The sequence below is a fragment of the Carassius gibelio genome, chromosome A21 (assembly GCF_023724105.1).
Source record: "Carassius gibelio isolate Cgi1373 ecotype wild population from Czech Republic chromosome A21, carGib1.2-hapl.c, whole genome shotgun sequence".
Lineage (NCBI taxonomy): Eukaryota > Metazoa > Chordata > Actinopteri > Cypriniformes > Cyprinidae > Carassius > Carassius gibelio.
This window is the reverse complement of record NC_068391.1, coordinates 13,763,541-13,782,645: the sequence shown is the minus strand read 5'-3', so window position 1 is coordinate 13,782,645 and position 19,105 is coordinate 13,763,541. Positions and strand designations below refer to the sequence as shown.

At 36.2% G+C, this 19,105-nt stretch overlaps 1 protein-coding gene across 1 annotated transcript in view; it reads left to right on the top strand.

Moving 5' to 3' along the window:
• The first annotated feature begins 865 nt into the window (after positions 1-865).
• slc8a4a (solute carrier family 8 member 4a) overlaps positions 866-19,105 on the top strand; it is a 59,248-nt gene continuing 41,008 nt past the window's right edge. The window contains exon 1 of the mRNA XM_052538080.1: positions 866-1,468. The gene's annotated coding sequence lies outside the window, so the exon portion shown is untranslated. The remainder of the gene's footprint in view (positions 1,469-19,105) is intronic.

The window sequence follows — 19,105 nt, the reverse complement described above, 5'->3', positions numbered from 1 at the left end:
ATTTGCTGGCCATTGCTGGTTTGTGATAGTCTCCAAGCCTAACCAGGCTGGTCCAGGGGTGACTTAAAATTTGACAAGTGCCCAACACCCTCTAAAGTAAGCCAACATGGAGACCAGCTAAGACCAGCAAACCAGTTTAGACTGGTTTAAGGTTGTTGTTTTTTTTTCTTAGCATGAGAATTAAATTTCACAGCCAATAGGGACTTTGCCTTCAGGTAACCAGATTTTATGTAATGTAAAAACTGAGAAGTGCAGGAGTGGAGTTCTTCAAATCACCCTGATCATTCTTCAACCTACTGTGTATTATAGATCAAGATATTTTTATATACAAACATTCTGAACTGGTAGGGGAGAAACCTGATGAAAATGTACTAGATGCTAATTTCTTATTACACAGCCTTCCTAACCTGACAAGAGATTCGGTCAGTTGCTGTGCACCTCTGGATCAGTTATTGTTTGCTAAGTGTGATTGTTGAATCAGTGGACACCAGTAGAGGGGTCAGCGACTACAACGTAGGGGGTACAACATTTATTGAACTCTTCTGATGTGCACGTGTTTTTACGCACTAGCCCAAAGTAATTAGCATTTCTAATGTGTCTGTGCTACATCAGTGCCAATTTGATGAATTGGCATCCCGTATTGGCTCGCTCTGCCTGCTAGCGACACTCCAGCAAACCTGTAAAGCAAAATGTCCCCTCCTTTCTATCTGCGGTCCTTGCTGCTGAAAAAAAGCCACTTTTCGCATCCAGTCTCGGCTTTCTGCACAATCCCATTGGCCGAAAAAAGAAACAGAAGTGTTCATTTCCATATTACCTTTCCCAGTCGGCTATACTCCGCCCGTCTCGTCGATCCTCATGGCGAGGCTGATGATGCGAGTGTCTAGTTAACATCTTCTCATTCACTCCCTCTGGCGCCACACGTCCATGTGCGGCTCTGATCATTCTCCTAATACGCTTTCTTTTCTCTTATTCTTTCCCCCCAAATGTACAACATAGTCTCCGCTTTTTTGTATAGATCGCCTATTTTTCCAGCACCCCCTAAAATTCAATTTCTGGAAGCAAGTATTTTATTAGTTTTTTTTTCTAATGTTTGGAATTATGTGAATTGGCTGCAGCTGGTGTCACCAAACATCTTTCGTCAATCACTTTTATTCGAACTCGGGTTTTAAGACGCGTCTCATCTTGAACGTAAGACGCTCGTGACTCGCCGCGAAGATATAGTTTCATTAATCCGCCTCGCCTCGAGTCCACAACTTGACTGGATTGTGCGTGTTTATGTTAGTTGTTTTCATCGCTGCAACTGTCAAATCAAGAACGGAACCGCTGTACAGCTCGCGCGCATCGCCGCTGCTCCGTGGAGACTTGAGCCGCGCGCGCCGAGCTCATTCACTGTGAATTAAACCGAACTACAGAAGAGCAAGTCTATACAGCGACTGTCGGAGTCTACCGGAATCCACACACCGTCTTTGTAAGTACAATGAAATTACTCACCACTCCACATTACAATACAACTAATACAGTGTTATTTATTGTTACCAACCGGTCGACAGGTTTAATAAACACAAACATAGCTATTTCGACTGCAACAACTGAATAACAGGACGCAGCCTCCATGTTTTTAGGTTAATGTCAGAATGACGATTATATGAAAAGGAACTGATCGCATTCAGATATCCCAAATTTATTAAAGAATGTATAGACATTGCTTTTTTTAACATACATCATTTTTTCAGGTGCAAAGTTGCTTGACACATTTTCACAGCTTATACAGGAGCTATACCTAACTAAACGAACCTCTGTTAAACGCACTTCTGTCTGTGAGGGCAGGTAAGGTTGACTTTACTCTTGAACTAGAACGGTTCAATTGAGTTACTATTCTCTACGCATTTAGCTACCAATCCGTCTTAAATGTTTCGTACTGGCACCGCGTAACTAGTAAAGCGCCACATAGTTTTCATACTGACTGTGAATACTTAGCAGGCGCAGTTCTCATGGAAACGCTCTCCTACTCTCACTACAGAGGCAGCCCACCTGTTTCAGATAAACATAGAATGTGATAGACCAGTATGCTGTGGAATGTAGGGAAGCCCTCAGCTTCCAGATCAAAAACTACCCCATGGGGAGCTTCTACATAGAATTGAGACATGTTTAAAAAAAAAAAAAAAAACAGGAAAAAAAAAGAATTTTTCCTCTGCATTGTGCAGGTTTATTTCTCTCTTACATTGTTTGTGTTGTGTTTTTCCTCTCTTTTAAACAGGGGTGTGCTTCTTTTTTATTTAAATATTCCACTTCAGAGGACTGTTCAACCCAAAATGAGAATTCTATCATCATTTATTCTGTCTTTCAGTTCTCGTGTTGTTCCACACCTGTATGATTTACTTTCTTCTGCAGAACTCACAAGACGATGTTTAGGCTATTCATAAAACATAAAAAAAAAATTATAATAAAAAAAATGTTGAACTCATCGACTTGAATGGACAAAAATTCAATGCTTGTGTTATGCAGGACAAAAAAACTCCTACAGTTTTGGAATGACATACACTCTTAAAAATAAAGGTTCTTTAATTGCATTGATGGTTTCATGAAGAACCTTTAACATCCCTGGAACATTTCCAGTTATGACATGATTTTTATTTTTGGATCTTTTTAACGTCTAAGCAAATTTAACAGATGGTCATTTTGACAAACAGAGCAGGACATATTTGATAGACCTGCACTATGACACACAAAATGCCATGCGCCCTCACTAGGGAAATCAATTATGGCTTTAATTTTGTTAGTTATATAATTATACTGCACCAAAACAGACTGTATGGAAATGATACTCCTGCAGCTTGCATTTCAAATCAGTCTTGTCCATTTTCACTTTGGTTGATGTCATGAAATAATCTGAAATGTCTATTTTTAAGCCTGAATCGTATGTCATTAGCAATGCCTGTGGTATATACATTGAGTGATCATTAGTGCCACATATACCGTTTTTTGCTAAAGGCTTGATTTAGATTTGTTCCCACAGTTCTAAGTCTGGTCTGGCTGATGCTGTCTAGTTGTAAACTGCTGTGTGTTCTCCTGTTGGAGCTCTTGGTTTCACTGGCATTATTTCTTTTCCCCTAATGCCTGGAACCATTACTCACAGCTTGAGCTAATCTTAATGTTTCTGGCGAACTGAAAATAATCCCACTCTTGCTGAAGGCGGAATTCAGAAAGTGGTTTGTTTCCACTGCTGCTGCTTCTTTCATTATGTGGCGTGTCGGAATATTTGTACATCCTCTTGCTCTGAAAGGTCCGGAAGCAGCGAATTATGTCGGCCCAAGATTTAGAAGTCCAATTTTGTTACAAGCACAAGGATTGTAAATCTGTTCAGGGAGCTCCATATGTGGCACAAGAATTGTGTGTATAACTGTGTGCAAGACATCCAGAAAATTGGACGTTTAAACCTTTTTTTTTTTGTGCAGGCTTACGGTTCTGTTCTAAATCGGAGGTTCTTTCAGTGCACTTGTGTTTATGTCTGCCGGTTCTATATGTGTGATCCCTTTAGTATCACCGACTTCAGTGAGAATCCAAAGCCTCCAAATGGCGTTTTTTCTCCCCTTCTCTTGCAGCTCAACCACCATTATTAATGCAGAGACAGGGACCCAGCACTAAAGCCTTCATATTTCACCCCTAGTCCACAGCTCGCCTGCCCTTACAAATTGTTAGCACTGTAAAATTCAGCCAAGTGAACCACTTAAAATATCATGCCCTTCTCAAATCGCTGCACTATTGAGGTAAGCAAGCTCTGTCAAGCCATGTTATAGATATGCAGTCTTATTATGAGATATTTTTGCCTGTTTTCCTCAGCCGTTTAGAGTATTTTGAGCTTTTACGCAGTGGGGATCATTTGTTTGCCTAAAGAACTATATACTAAAATGTAGTCAGCTACTTTCTGCCTGCACAGGAACCCACCTCCTTAGGCCTTGTTATCACCTGGTGTTAAATTCTAATTGCAAGTGGATAATGCTAAATACAGGTGTAAACGGTCTAAAATGTTATGAGCTCATCCACTTTCAACCAGGTTGCTTTCATAATTTAGACACTCATGTGATCAAATCCATTAGTGCAATCATTATGAGACGCATTGTAAGAAATGTGCACCAAACTTAAAACAACACACACACACACACACACACACACACACACAAGAATACGATTCATGCTTTGCTGCGTTGTACCAAAACACAGATTACAGTCTAAATTGGAGCTGTTGTCTTTATCCTTTCCTTTGCTTAAGTGGAATTCAATGTAATGTATTCGGGGACTTAATTGCATGCCAACCGTAAATAAATAAAAACGTATTATAGTTACATTTATGCTAAATGCAATTAGTTGAACAAAACTACTTTTGTTGGACCCACTTAAGTACCTCATTACATGTAATTTAATAATTCTGTTATCTCTGAAATATGGTTAAGGTGTGTGTACATTGCAAAAAAGTGGTAACATGTAAGTGTTATCTTAAAGAGCCATTTTACCTGATTTAACCATAAAAAATAGTTTTGTTAATGTAAATTATTGTATTTAGATTGATTCGGTGTTGCTAAATAATATTGTAAATCAAGCTAGATAATTTAAATGTTACAATTTTTCTCAGTGCACAGTATTGATGAGCAGTTATGGTAAACTAAAACTTCAATGTAATTAAAGTAAAAATAAATTACTATCAAGTAATTTACATGTCCTTTGGAATCATTGCATGTGATGCTGCCTTAGAATTTGGCTAAACTGACTTATCTTAGGAGGCAGCATAATTAAGATGACTATTGTCTGGAGCAATTTCATGTGCTTATGATGCCTTAAATTTCTTTGGTTATGGAACAGAGCTTATGTGTTATTTGGCTATATGGCAAGTTCCAGTCAAGGCCCTTCCTTGTACAACGAATGCAAAATGTGTTCCTTTTGCTATTCAGGAATTTCTCTTCATTGTAGGACTTATGCCATGATCAAAATAAATGTCTGGAGAGCCAGAGATAAGTTGATGCTGAAAAAAGCTACAATATTTCTAATAACCTGTGGCCATATAGAAAATGTGTACCTGAAGATAACAGAACACCATCCCCCTGTCCAAGTAAAATCAATACAACAGAAATCCTCAAAGTGGTTGAAAAGAACAGTATGGCAGGAATTAATGAATACACTTTTCTTACTGAATAAGACACAAAGAGGTGACCTGGGGGGAAAATCAAGCAGGAAACCACAGCTCTCCAAAAGAACACTCTCGTCTGTCTCAAATAGTTGATGCCAAAATGTTTGGCAAAAGCAAAATACAGAGTTCCAACAAAAGCACCTCATCTCAGTCACGAAGCTTGGCCCTGGCTTTACTTAATGGGACTTGTAGCTTTTTTGAGGACACTAAATTCCAACCGTATTTACCAAGAAATAACAGGGAGAAGTTTAAACCACAGATAGTAGTGTAGGCATATATATATGCTTTAAATTGAAGGTGAAGTGTATCGTTTCTATTGTACTAATTTAATCAAAAGTGAAATCAGAATTGGAAAAAACAACGAACTTTATATGATTTATATAACATTTCAAATGAATTTCAAATATTTCCCATCTTCCATTATTCAACATTGGTCTACTAGCATGTATTAAATGTGTAGGGTAACACTTTAGTTTAGAGAGAATTTTTCACTATTAATTAGTTGCTTATTAGCATGCATATTACCATCATATTGGCTGTTTATTTGTACTTATTAGTAATTAATGCCTTGGTCGGCAAACCCATATTTGAGATCCCTTAATCCTACCCCATTCCTAAACTTAACAACTATTAATAAACAGCAAATTAGGAGTTTATTGAAGCAAAAGTCATAGTTAATAGTTAGTTAATAGTGAGTACTGGTGCATAAACTGAAGTGTGACCATGTAGGTTTGTATTAATTTAAAAAGTAAATATGTTTTACATTTATATATTTTATTTTTTATTATACTATCCATACAGCACACTTTTTTTATTCCATATTTATATGAATTGTATGCTTTTCTCAGGTATGTATATATATATATATATATATATATATTTTAATGTATATTTGTGCACTTAATATTCTATAAATAATGTAATGCAATGTAATTTTTACAGTATCATAATTTAAATGCCTTTGCACCTCTGTAGTCAGTTGAATCATGTTAATATAATCTCTGCCCTGCAAATCTCAAATTGGTTCATTAATACGATAAGCCTTATGTAACCATCAAGACCTCCATCAGTATTAATAATTGCTGTTTGTAAGTGTCTCTGCTAATGTAGCCAGATAATTCTGGATGTGAGGAAAATTCCTTTGATCTACTTCTTTGTTTTTAAGGTGCCAGTCTTCATGCAGGAACTTCAATTTAGATTTAATATCAGCACGCTGTTTTGCTTCTGGGATTTCTGATGCAGGGAACAGGGTTGTAGAGTGTCTCTACTGAGACACTGATGATGGCTCCTTTGGGTTTAAGCTATTTATTTGCATTTTGTGCATATTTTAAGAAAACCTACTTCCATCATGATGTTTGTACATCCTGTAATGAATGCCAAAACTGGGTAATTATATAATAACATTAGTTATAACAGTTTGACACGATGGGACTTTGGGAGATACCAAAAACAAACATTTCAGAGAGTGCTCTTATAATTGTGAAGTAGTTATTGTGTCCAGTTAAGCAAAGACTCAACCAATTGAATTTTTTACACAATCAAATGCATGACTTGCATCCTCTAACACTATTTATATCTGCTGCATATGTCCTTTTATTTTTTAGCTTTTAGAGCATATTAAAATACCTTTCACATCTATACTAAACCTGCTATATTCATGTTGGCCAGTTTTTCACCAGGCCTGTAATTTCATTACACTATCAGGAGAAAATGCTAAAAAAAAAAAAAAAAAAAAAAAGATTACACCCATTACAAACTATAATATATAATATGCTTTGTGATAAACAACAATGGAAAACTGTATCAAGATCTGGTGCTTTAGTCGCTGTCCGGGGTGCTGAATCCACATTAAAGGAAAAATCCTTAACTCATCCAATGGGTTTTTTCTCCTCCAATGAATGGGTGCCGTCAGAATGGGAGTCCAAAAAGCATGACAATAATCCACAAGTAATCCAACTAATGGAGTCTAGTCCATCAATCAACGTCTTGTTAAAATGAAAACCTACATGTTTCCCATAATTTGAACCCCAATCTGTTGCTATCAGACAAAAAACGGGTCCATAATCCGTAATAATGCATTTTCCAGTGAAAAAGTCTATTTCCTGTTGTCTTCTAACATCAAAATCTACCAACATATTTGTTTTACAACTGTTTTGGACTGTTTTTGCTTGTAAACTGTGCTTGATCTTTACATATTTCCGTCCTGATTTAGACAAAGTGTTTTTTTTACTGGAAAAAGCAATATTATATAAAAAAAGAAATTGCATTTTAGTCAGAAGCAATGCTTGTTAATGTGCGTGTTGTCTCCTGATTTAGCCAATATGACCTTTTTACTGGAGAAAACAATATTATAGATAGAGGAGTTGTATTTTAGCCGGAAGCAATAGTTTGAAGTTAAAAGTGTCTTAATGAATTTATTTATTGCAATCACACAGCTTGTTGCTTCACAAGATTAATAGATAATTTATGGACTTGTGTCATGTGGATTACTTGTGGAATATTGTGATATTTTATCAGACCTTTTTTATCGATTCTCATTCTGACGGCATCCATTTATTTGCAGAGGATCCATTGGTGAGGAAGTGATGTAATGCTAAACATAGGCCTATGTTTAGATAGGTCTTACAAATGCTTACAAATCTGTTCCAATGAAGAAACAAGCCCATATACATCTTGGATGGCCTTAGGGTAAGTACATTTCCAGGAAATTTTTCATGGTTTTGATCAACTATTCCTTTATCCTGAAACAATTCTCGATTTGTGCAGATTTGCAGACATTTTTGTTTGGTTTTGTTTGTTGAAGGCTGCCTAAGGTGATTTGGTCTCAAAGCTTTCTGTATGGGGATCTGTATACATGTTGCAACAGGCTGACATGGGATGAGTTTGAATGATAGGTAAATTCCTCATATGAAACACATCAGTCCAAATACTGGCTGTAGACCTGTGATTTTACACTGGGTTGTGTGAACATGGGAACTGAGGAGCCCATTGATTCCCACCTCCAGATTAATGAGTGCAAATGAAATCTGAATGCTTCAAACCCACCATTGTGTCAGACTTTGCAGAATGAAATTGTTTCTTATCACTTAATTTTCATTCTGTCCTCCTCTCTATCCCCATGATGGCATGCTAAAGGTTTCCAGATGGAGTACGGGGCTTTTTGAGCTCCCCTGTCTATTCCACAGAATTAATGTGAATTAGGAGATGGAACATGTTCACAGTTTTTCCACGGGTTCCCTTATCCTCTGTCACGGTCAGTGGTGCTGGAATGATGGGAAAATGTTCACACTTGACTAGGCAACTTCAATAGGCTTTCTCACAGCTTATTAGCATTTTTTCTATTTTAGTGGACCTGTGGCTCAGTGGTAGAGCATTGCATTAGCAGTGCAAAATGTCATGGGTTAAATTCCCAGGGAACACACATAGTGGTAAACAAAACATGTAAAGCTTGAATGCACTGCAAGTTGCTTTGGATAAGTGTCTGCTAAATGCATAATTGTAAATGTATTGAAAAGCAACACACCCTGTTCAGTGTAGATGTCTTATTATGGATGATTTAGAAATTCATAAACACATCTGGTGTGAAATCGGATTGTCTAAAAGTGGGCAGACATGTGCGTGGACATACGATCTTCCTACCATCAGAATTCGCACCATGTACGCCCGCCTTAAGAAGCCAAGAAGCATCAGGTTACATTTTTGTAATATAATTAAAAATACAGTGACTAAGCAATATTATTTAAGCAAAAACGTTGTTGCAATTAATTGCTGCCAATATATTCAAACTGCATAGCTACAACTTTTATTATTAACTTTTTTATTAATCGCAGCAGTTCAATAAACAAGTTAATACTGAGTAACCTATATTTTAGGCATAACATTGCAGCTTTTATCCAACATTTGTTTTTGCTCCACTAATATAAATAATTCCAAATGCAGAATTAACTGTTGCTCATCTTTCAATTTCAATTCAATTGAGTGAATGATTCAGTCATTTATTGATAAAGGCTATGCCTGTTTTTTTTTTTTTTTTTAAACTGACCAGAAACTTCTTTTGAATTAGTACTTACATTATTACCATTAAAAAGTAAGTTTAATACAGTATTAATGTGTGTAGCCCAGTTGTAATCCAGACATACTACATCCGCCATACACCAGTGTCATTTTGTGCCTTTCACAATTATCATGGGATATTTAAGTGTCCATTGGATGCACACGTTATAAAATTGCTGGGAGTATAGTAAGACTATGAGTGCTTTTTGCCTACTTTCTTATAAATGCTATGAATTCAAAAATACTGTTCTTTTCACTTACTGTTTCTTGCCTACTGTATCAAAAGCAGTAATTTCATCCCTTAATGAATCAGTGTGTTTGAACAAATTGGCTGAGCAAATGATTTATTCACTTACTGTATGCATAAAAAAAGTCACCTAGTGGTGTGAGGATGTAACCTGCAGAAAGAACATCCCCACCACTAATGCAAAGACTGACAGTCTCTCTGGACCAAACATAAACGGCATAATACAAACAGTGAAAATTCCCAGTGCTGTTGGATTAAATATCACACCACCTGGCCAATCAAATTTGAGAACTGTTGTATACAAAATAAATCACTACAGATGAGAAAATGTCTGTCTTAACACATGAGCAGATTCTTACTGACACAGTCCTACATAGTATCTGAAAATAGAGCCAATTGAAATTCTTCTAGCTTGGCCATGTGTGAATGAGCTCATACTGGCGCTAGTGATGTGTAATTGCACAATCAAACTATTACAGAAAAAGAAAAAGTGAATCAGATTCAAACCGTATGAATTTCAGTGTTATCATTGGGAGATTTGGCAGCAAACCGTGGCATGTTGGTCCATGTGCGTATATGTGTGAGTGATTGTGAATGGAGAAGGGGTCGCTACACCACACTGTCACACCATGAGACAAGCAGAGAGGGTGCCTGTGGCAAATGTCACTATGTAGAAAGGAGTTAATAAGACTGGGGGAATAAAGAGACATAGGTGTTATTTTTGGCTGGCAAATGCCATATGCTGCCTGTTGAGGGTCCACAGTAGGCGACCCTTCCAAAGTCTACGAATTTGCAATGAGAAAGATGGCAGGCACAGCAAATTGGTTTTAATGAGAATTAAACCATTCACTCAGCAGAAAATGCCATCCAACTCTGAGGCGATAGACTGGTCCCATAAGAACAACTTGGGGAGGACATTGATTTGTCTATAATAGCAATAATTTATGACAACAAAAGACAGTATGATGAAAAAATCCATCGACCATTCATTGCTTTGTTGACAGAGCTGGCTGTGAGGCAGATGTGTCATGAAAAGTCGTTGGAAGCCTCGTCTGGCTCACCTTAATGCTTAACGCATTTCGTTTGGCTGGTTGGCATGGCTCAGTTAGTCTCTGTTGGCAGAAACTATAATGAAAAAATCTGAACATGAGACGTCCTTTTCCATTGATTGACATTTGAAAGTAGCAACAAAAGATTGCAAATCACAAATATTTCCTCCGTTTATTTCGAGGGCTCTTAAAAGTGTTTTTCTCTGTCTGCTGTGTTTCACCTAGTTCACTATTAGTAGTTTTTAGAATTTAGTTTTAATTGTATTTATTTATTTTTATTTGTTTTTATTTTACTTAGTTTAGATTTCACTTTATCATTGCAGTTGTTTATTTATTTATTAGGTTTCTAGTTTCAGTTTATTTCATTTTTATTTTAGTTTTACTATGTTAGGACACCAAAATTGAATTTATTTTTTACTTACACTAGTATCGATTTTCTTAAGTGTTATTGCTATTCAGTGACATTTCCATGTTTTAATGCAGGCTGGTGGTAAAGTTTTAAAATCTTATATAAATAAAATTAAAAAAGCATTTTATTCTAGTTTGTAATTATTAAAATTATAATAATGATTATAACTAAAAGGCAAGTTAGTGGTTTCGAAATTTTATAATATACCATGCATCACTATCCAAAATGTTAATTGATTTTAATTAATTAATCGTTTTCACCCCAGTTTTTTATTTTTTATTTCAGTTTAAACATAAATAATTAAATAAATAATTTTGTTTTCATTTACCAAAACAACGCTAGTTGGAATCTTTTGCCTTCTTGTGGTGCAAACAGCCTGTCAGTGTTGTTGTGATTACATTTTTTCTGTGGCTCAAAAGTGATTAATCACATGACATTTTCAGCTTAGGGGACTGGCGCAAAAATGTCTGACTGCAGAACTGAGCGCTTATATGTGCAAAGATGGTGGGTTGCGTATCTGCTGTGTTCTGCACCCGCTGAGCAGCTGCTTCTGTGATGAGCTAAAATGGTAAAACATGACTTTATCCATGTTAAGACTGCCTTTATCTCACCGATAACAAACCATCACATTATAAAGCACATTTGTTTTTCACATGTGTTTTTAACCACACTATGCCATTAACCGAGGTGCACCGTCAGTCATTCTCAAACCCTTCAGAGCGCCTGCTTACTCTGCTACTGCTCTGCTTATTATGTATTTAAAGCACTGGATGACTCCCTGCTGGTTCAGGCCCATCGACTTCCCTCCTGTCAAAGCCGCCAGGAGAGTGCGATGAATGCTTTATGGAGAGCGAGAGGCTACTTGAACTACTGCAGTCTGGATAAACCTGCAACACTGAAGAACTGCTGCCGCGTTTTATTTGTGTGTCCACCGTTAAAGATTACGGAGGGCACGTGGAGCGATGTTACGTGTTTCATGAATATTGATGCGGACATGCGGGCGGCGTATAGAGAGAGCGCTAGATGACAGTTGTTAATATGCAGGGATCTGAGGGTGGGAGAAGCTTCATGTTTTTGCAGTACACAGGAGAGGAGGCTGACCCATTTAAATGGCAGATTCCATGAAATGTGGTGCCTCACACAATAGGGTGAGATAGCAGGAAAACTACTAGACTGTGTCATGAAGAAAGAAACGTGGGCACTCGGAGCTGAGGCACTGATGAGATCCGTTTCCAGCGAACATACGGAGAAAGATTGCATGTACTATGAAATTAGACTTTGTAATATGTGGAAATGGCAGAGCTGTGGGGTTTTCATTATTATGTAAACGGTGTGTGTTTTTGCGAGTATATGTGCACTTTTTGTCTTGTATAGTCGGGGTATTTTGGTAATTATGATCTTCTGTGGATTTTTTAAAGTGTCTGGATACTGAAGTCATTGCTTTCATTAGAACCATAAGTTCTTTGATTGCTCTGCAAACCCTCCCCCATCTCTGCCCTCCAGTGTGAGGAGCTTCAAAGCCTGCGATTTCACTAAGATCTCTCTCTCCATCTCTCTCACGTTGTGTCTTCCTCATTTTCTCTATCCTTTCTGCTTCCTCTTTTTTTTTTATCTGCTATTCTTCATTCTTCTCATCTCACTACGCACTTCAGAGAAAAAGCAACATGTTCACTGATTATATGTTCTAGGATGAAAGAAGATGGTGTTTGGATCAGTTCACAGACTGAGCAAAATGACTCAGTCAATAAATCTCGGTGTGCAGTGATGTTTACGAAGTAGCAACAATCTTAAACGAATGACTCAATGGGATATATTTTCGCTAATCTTGCTCGTTCAGTGCTTAATTTGAGAAACTGAATGGGCTTTCATACAGTTTATTCTTATAGATTCTTTAAGGTATGTTTATGAACGCTGTGAAGAAAGTATATTAGTCATAATAGAAGAATTAATTCGGACATCTACCTACCTATCTATAATCTATCTGTCTGTCTTATCAATCTTTCTATCTATATTTATTTATATATCTATTGGTTGGTCATTCTGTATAAAATTACGGTAAGGCCATAGGTTCTTTGCAATTCAATTAATTTTGATTCTACATCATATTTGCTCCCTTAATTCAGATTTGCATTCTTAATTCATTTCTGAATGATCCTCAACCCTGCATTGTTCCTTTTTTATTGATAGTATTGTTGTTAGATAATTATGCACATTTTTAACTTTTAAACCTCAATACAAAGTTTTTTTTTTTTTTTTTTTATAAAATCATACCGTGGCTCATGCAGTCATTATCCACAGGAGTCAGTCTCATCTCATCCTTTAGATATAAGAAAGATGATGTGGGAATACAGGATGTCCCTGTTCCACCCTCAGCCATTCAAACGAGCTCTTGCTTAATGATAAAATGTGACACCAGTGACATTAAAACATCCTTAGAAAGGACAGACTTAATTTCCTGCCAATTATGACATGCCCTATTCGAGGGAGTGTGAAAGGACCTGCAGTGTAGAGGAGAAAAGGAACAGATAAAAGAGGAGAGTGTGGGAATGAAAGACTTTAACAGGCCTGATTGTGGAGTCATGGGCGGAATGGTGATGAGCAAGTGGCGGTTGTGTTGTTAAACATTGAGCTGACCTGCTGCTTTTCTCTGTTTGTTTCCTGTTTGAAGCACAAATTGTTTTTGTGACATATCAGGACACAACTCTGTATAATTACATGGGTATGACACCGGTATTACAAGGAGAGGGTGACTTATGAGGACATGTCCCCATGTTTCAAAACGCTTATAAATCATACAGAATGTTTTTTTTTTTTTGAGAAAGTAAAAATGCACAAAGTTTCCTGTGAGGGTTAGGGTTAGGGTTAAGTGTAGGTCCATATAATATACATTTTGTACAGTATAAAAACCATTATGCCTATGGGATGTCCCCACTTTTCACAAAAAAAAACGTGTGTGTGTTTGTGTGTGTGGTAGTCATAAAGGTTCTTTGAGCAGCTGTCCTCAGCGACACTGTGTTTAATATAAGCGTAGGCCTGCCGCACATCCACTAATGTTACAATGTCCAGTTCTTCACCCAAATGGGAACATTTTTGGGGGAGATCCCTGGAAGAAAACTATATTAAGATGGAGGGATGTTTGGTAAATATTGACTGCTGTGGAATGAGAAGGAGGAGGATGGAGGGACAAATATTGACCGATATGTTAATAATCATCTCACACTGACAACTATAATAATGACTTTTATGGGATAAATCTCAACTGAAACAACTGTCAATAAAATGATCTGCTCATAAAATCACAAGGAATAAACAGGAATCATATTTTTGTTAAAGGAACAGATGCCTGTATTAAGACCATTAAGACTTGATGTATCCTATTCTTAGTACACTCTTAGAAAAAAAAAAAACATGCTAAAAAATTAAAGAAACACTTAAATCACATTTTTGTATAAAGTCTCTTATAAAATTCAGTAAGAAGACTATTATTATTTTATAACTCATTTATATATATATATTATTACTATTATTAATATATATTATTACTATTATTAATTTATTCCTGTAAGGGCAAAGCTGAATTTTCAGCAGTCAATACTGAAGTCTTTGGTGTCACAGGATCCTCCAGAAATCATTAATTTTAATTTGTCCAAGAAACATACTTATTATCAATGTTCAAAACAATTGTGTTGCTTTTTTGTGTGGAATTTTTTTTTTATGTTTTGTTTTCTTAAAACAAACTAAAAATTAGTTTCTTTTAAATAAAAGTTATTTTTATTTTTTTGCATGATAGTGTATATATATATATATATATATATATATATATATATATATTAGGGCCGGGACTCGATTAAAAAAAATTAATCTAATTAATTAGAGGCTTTGTAATTAATTAATCGAAATTAATCGCATTTTAATCGCATATAAATATTTGATCTGAGAACAGTGAGAAGTAATTTTTTTTTCACATGGATTCATAGTATACCATTGAATAATGATTGAAAACATAAGCTTAAACAACAAAAAATTGTTTATTTTTGTTCAACCAAGTCTAGCAGACCAGTGCAATTTTTGCCATGAAGTGTAGCAATAGCATATTTAGAAACAATTTAGAAATAGTACATTTCAGAAATTCAGGAAGCTTATAGGTGCTGGAACCTTCTGTAAAGTGTTTTTTTAAGTAAAACACAATACTGTCAATTACATTCAGAACATTGGAAACCCTGACTATTAGAAAATCTCTCTGTTGCTTCAGAGGCCATAACATACTAAGTCCAACTCTCAATAACCTTGGCCAAAACAATAAAGAGTTCAACATAAACTGTTGCACCAACAAAATAATACATAGTTCAACATAAAGTGTGAAGTCCACGCTAGCTGCTATATGTTTTGCGTTGAGGTGATACTTGAGGCTCGATGTGCCGCGGTGATATGCGAAGCGAACGCTAGTTGGTGCTCCAGTATAATCGGTCCGCCGAAACAAATCCTGTGAGAAACGTTCCGCGGTGTAAAAATAAGTCATTAAAAATGCGGGATTTTTTTTTTCTGTAATTAATTAATCTTAGTTAACGCGTTATTTTTTGTGTAATTAATTAATCTCAATTAACGCGTTAAAGTCCCGGCCCTAATATATATATATATATATATATATATATATATATATATATATATATAGGTATTGTCTTTTTGAATGTGTTTGATTCTGTCTGTTGTTCATTGTTTATTTGAGGCAGTGGAACGGTAATAAAAGGGTGGGCTAGAAGCAGACGAAATACAGAAGGATTAATGAGAAAGCCTTGAGAGTCGTGTGGGCTTAGATATGCATCTTGGGTACACAAAGCGGATGTTGAATCCATCATTGCTGAGGTTTTGACATTGCTTGATTAGAGACTAGCTAGAGAAGGTTTTTAACTTCCCGTTCTGCCTTAACCAACACTGCATTCAAACTTCTTGCCTCCGTAATCCCTTTGCTCCCTTTTTATCCATCTTCTTCCTTCCTTCCATTCTGACCCTCGCGCTTTGTTACCTGTCAGTCTGTCTACTGGTTTCTCCTAGTCCTAATACACCTAAACCGTCTTTCTCTCTTTCATTATTGGTCTCTTTTTCTCTCTACTCCCTTAGCCTCAGGAGACTGAACATGTCCTCCTCTCCCTTAAAGTTAAACCTGCTTTTACTCTCCGGGCAAAGACTAAACCATTCATATTTTACCAACACTAAAAGCCTTAATTGAGATTAAGGATTTAACAGTCTGCTAAAATCTATCAGCATATTTAAAACAACTCCATTGGTTAACATAATTTTTATCTTTTATAAATGTGTGCTGTTTTGCCTTAGCAGAGACACTTCCACAGTCAGACATAGGGGGGGATTTGTGTTGTTTAATGACATACCTAGTTATTTTACAGGGTATGTACAACATAAAACTCTGTGCTCAGAAAATTAATTTTGAAAAGACTAAAGGGAAACCATATTTGTGGTGTCTTGATGTATAAAGATACAAATGGAGTGCTGTGAGCACAAAATAGTTTACCAACTCACTGATTCTTTGGACAACACTGTAGTGGTTATACATACGCATACCTTACAATAGCATTCAGGTGACAAAAACTAAGAATGATCAACAATTTTTTACAGCATTTATTAATCTAGGTTAATGAATAAATATGCAGAAATTAACAATAAACAACAGTGAATTTATTATTATTACTAATAATGTCAGTTTTTTTCTGATCCGTCTTCGTTTGGAATTATTTTAGTTGGCAGACTAAATAGCGACAGTAATTACTAGTATTGTGTCTGAAATGTAAGTGAAAGGATTGTCAATTTCTTGTTTATTGAAGAAAAAAGCAATCACACATGCTCACATCGTGCTATTGGACTGAATATCTATGTTGATGTTCAAAACCGGAGTAGATTTGATCATTTCATATTGATAAACCATAAGCTGAAAGACCCTGATGAGCTTGTTCAGTCATTTATAACTGTCCACAGTTGTGTGAATGTGTGCTCATAGTATGTGTACAGATAGAGTGTCAGGGCAGATGTACTGAGAGTTGTGTTGTTGTTACGGGAATTGGCCACAGTTACAGTCCTGTACACAAAAGATCATAAAGCCAGAGAGCTAAACACTACATTTGTGGATCAGACTGGGCCACACACACTCAAAACAACATCCGATGTCAAACAACAGATGTCTTTGAGAAGATTCAAACTGTGCATGAGAAGTTAATTAGATGGGTTTTTTTTGCCAGGAACTGTTAGTTGGCTTGATGTCATTTTTCAATGATGATCTGAAATGTGTCTGTTTTTGGAAGTATGAAAAATAATTAAAGACTTGTATCTAATTTGATTTCTTTTCAAGCCCTAAGGCAATTAACTCTTTGAAAAAAAAAACTCTTTCCTTCTTTATGTGTTTGTTTGTAACAACCAGTTATTTTGTAGCCAGTCTGTAATTACTAAATTATTAAACTGTTAATAATTCATTTGAAATGGAAGTCTTTGTTAGGTTTACATTGGATTGCATGTTTTCCTACAACCCAACTTAACTTTAACATTACAAGCTTTCTTTAGACCATGTTGGCATAGCCATGCTGTTCCCCAGCAAAACTTGGTAACTGGTAAAAAAACAACAACAAAAAAACGGGTATACATTTATAATTGGAATAATTAACCTTTTTTATGTTTTTGATATTTTTTTGCATCTTCTTTAATGATTAGGGTAAATGTATTTGATTAAACATACTGTAAAAATAAGTAATGTTATGAAACACTGTTACAATTTAAGATAACAGTTTTTTTTTTAAATAACTGTGCTGTCAATTTTCAGCAGAAATAATAAATGCAGTAATAATAAATCAAATCAAGCAGTAATAATACATATACTAAATGTAATAATAAATAAATTGGGGAGCATAAGAGACTTCTTTAAAAACTTTCAAAACATCTTAATTATTCCAAACTTTTGACTGGTTGTGTATGAAGTTGGTTGACCAGGGAAGTCTTGCTGATTAAAAGTGGGTAAATTTAGCCAGGTTTGGGGACCAGGACCTAAAACAAAGCAATATTATGAATAAAAAAATATTCATCTTTCGCAGCATCAGAGACCATGCATTATTATGCTATTGTAGTCTGTGTGTGCATGAATCAACATCAACAGTAGCTCATACTGTGTTGTTCCTTTTTCCCCAGGCTTGCTCATATAACTGAGGGCTGTGTAGTGCTGCTCACTGCTCCGTTTGCCTCGCGCCCCGCCAATATGCTCTGCATATGCCAATTTATGCTATCAGCCTCTTGATTGATGTCCATCAATTGTGGATCCCTCTAACTCTCTTCCTGCAGGACTGCAACCACAGTCGTACAGCAGCCATGAAGCGCTGTGGTATTTTCTGCCTCTCACTCCGGCTGTAGACAGATATACTGAGTTGCATGTTATGCAGAGCTTCATTTGCTTGCTTGCTTGCTCTGTCATGGGAAATTAATAAGATACAGTCCAAATGGTGTTTGAGATAAGCCTTCATCCTTGATGGGCACTATTGGCTGAGAGCTCGCGCTAAGGGCTCAGGGAACAGCCTCTGTGCTATTTATAGGCCTGGCATCGTGTGTGGCAATAGTGGGTGAGCGTGCTTGATGCCAAGTGTGTGATTTGTGCCCAGAGAAAAGTGGATGGGGAAGGGTGAACATGCTAATGTCATCAAAGCGTTAAAAGTGTGCTCAGAAGTTTAGGGCTGTCAATTCATTACAAACTAATTATATCATTATATGCCGATGAATAAATCTCTGTTAATCACATATGTACATACGTGCTGATTAAAGCCCTTAAATGCAGATTATTTAATGCCATTAAAGTTTTATATATGCCTTATTATATGTTGTGTTCACCTTATGTTGCGATGTATTTTGAATGGGCAAGACTTCCAATTCATTAGCTCCTATAGGTATATACTAAGAGGAATAACAAAGTGCAGTAAGCTGTAAAACTTGCAAACCAGTATTTATGATTGATAATTAATTAAAATATATTATTTGAACAAATACCAGTTTGGAATATTAAGTAGTATAACGAACTTAGATAAAATAACTGGAAGTGGAAGACAAATGAAGCCTTGCACAGTCAAGTTACAAATGACCCCACCTGCTCTTATTTGGAAAGTAGCTGCATATTTTATCAT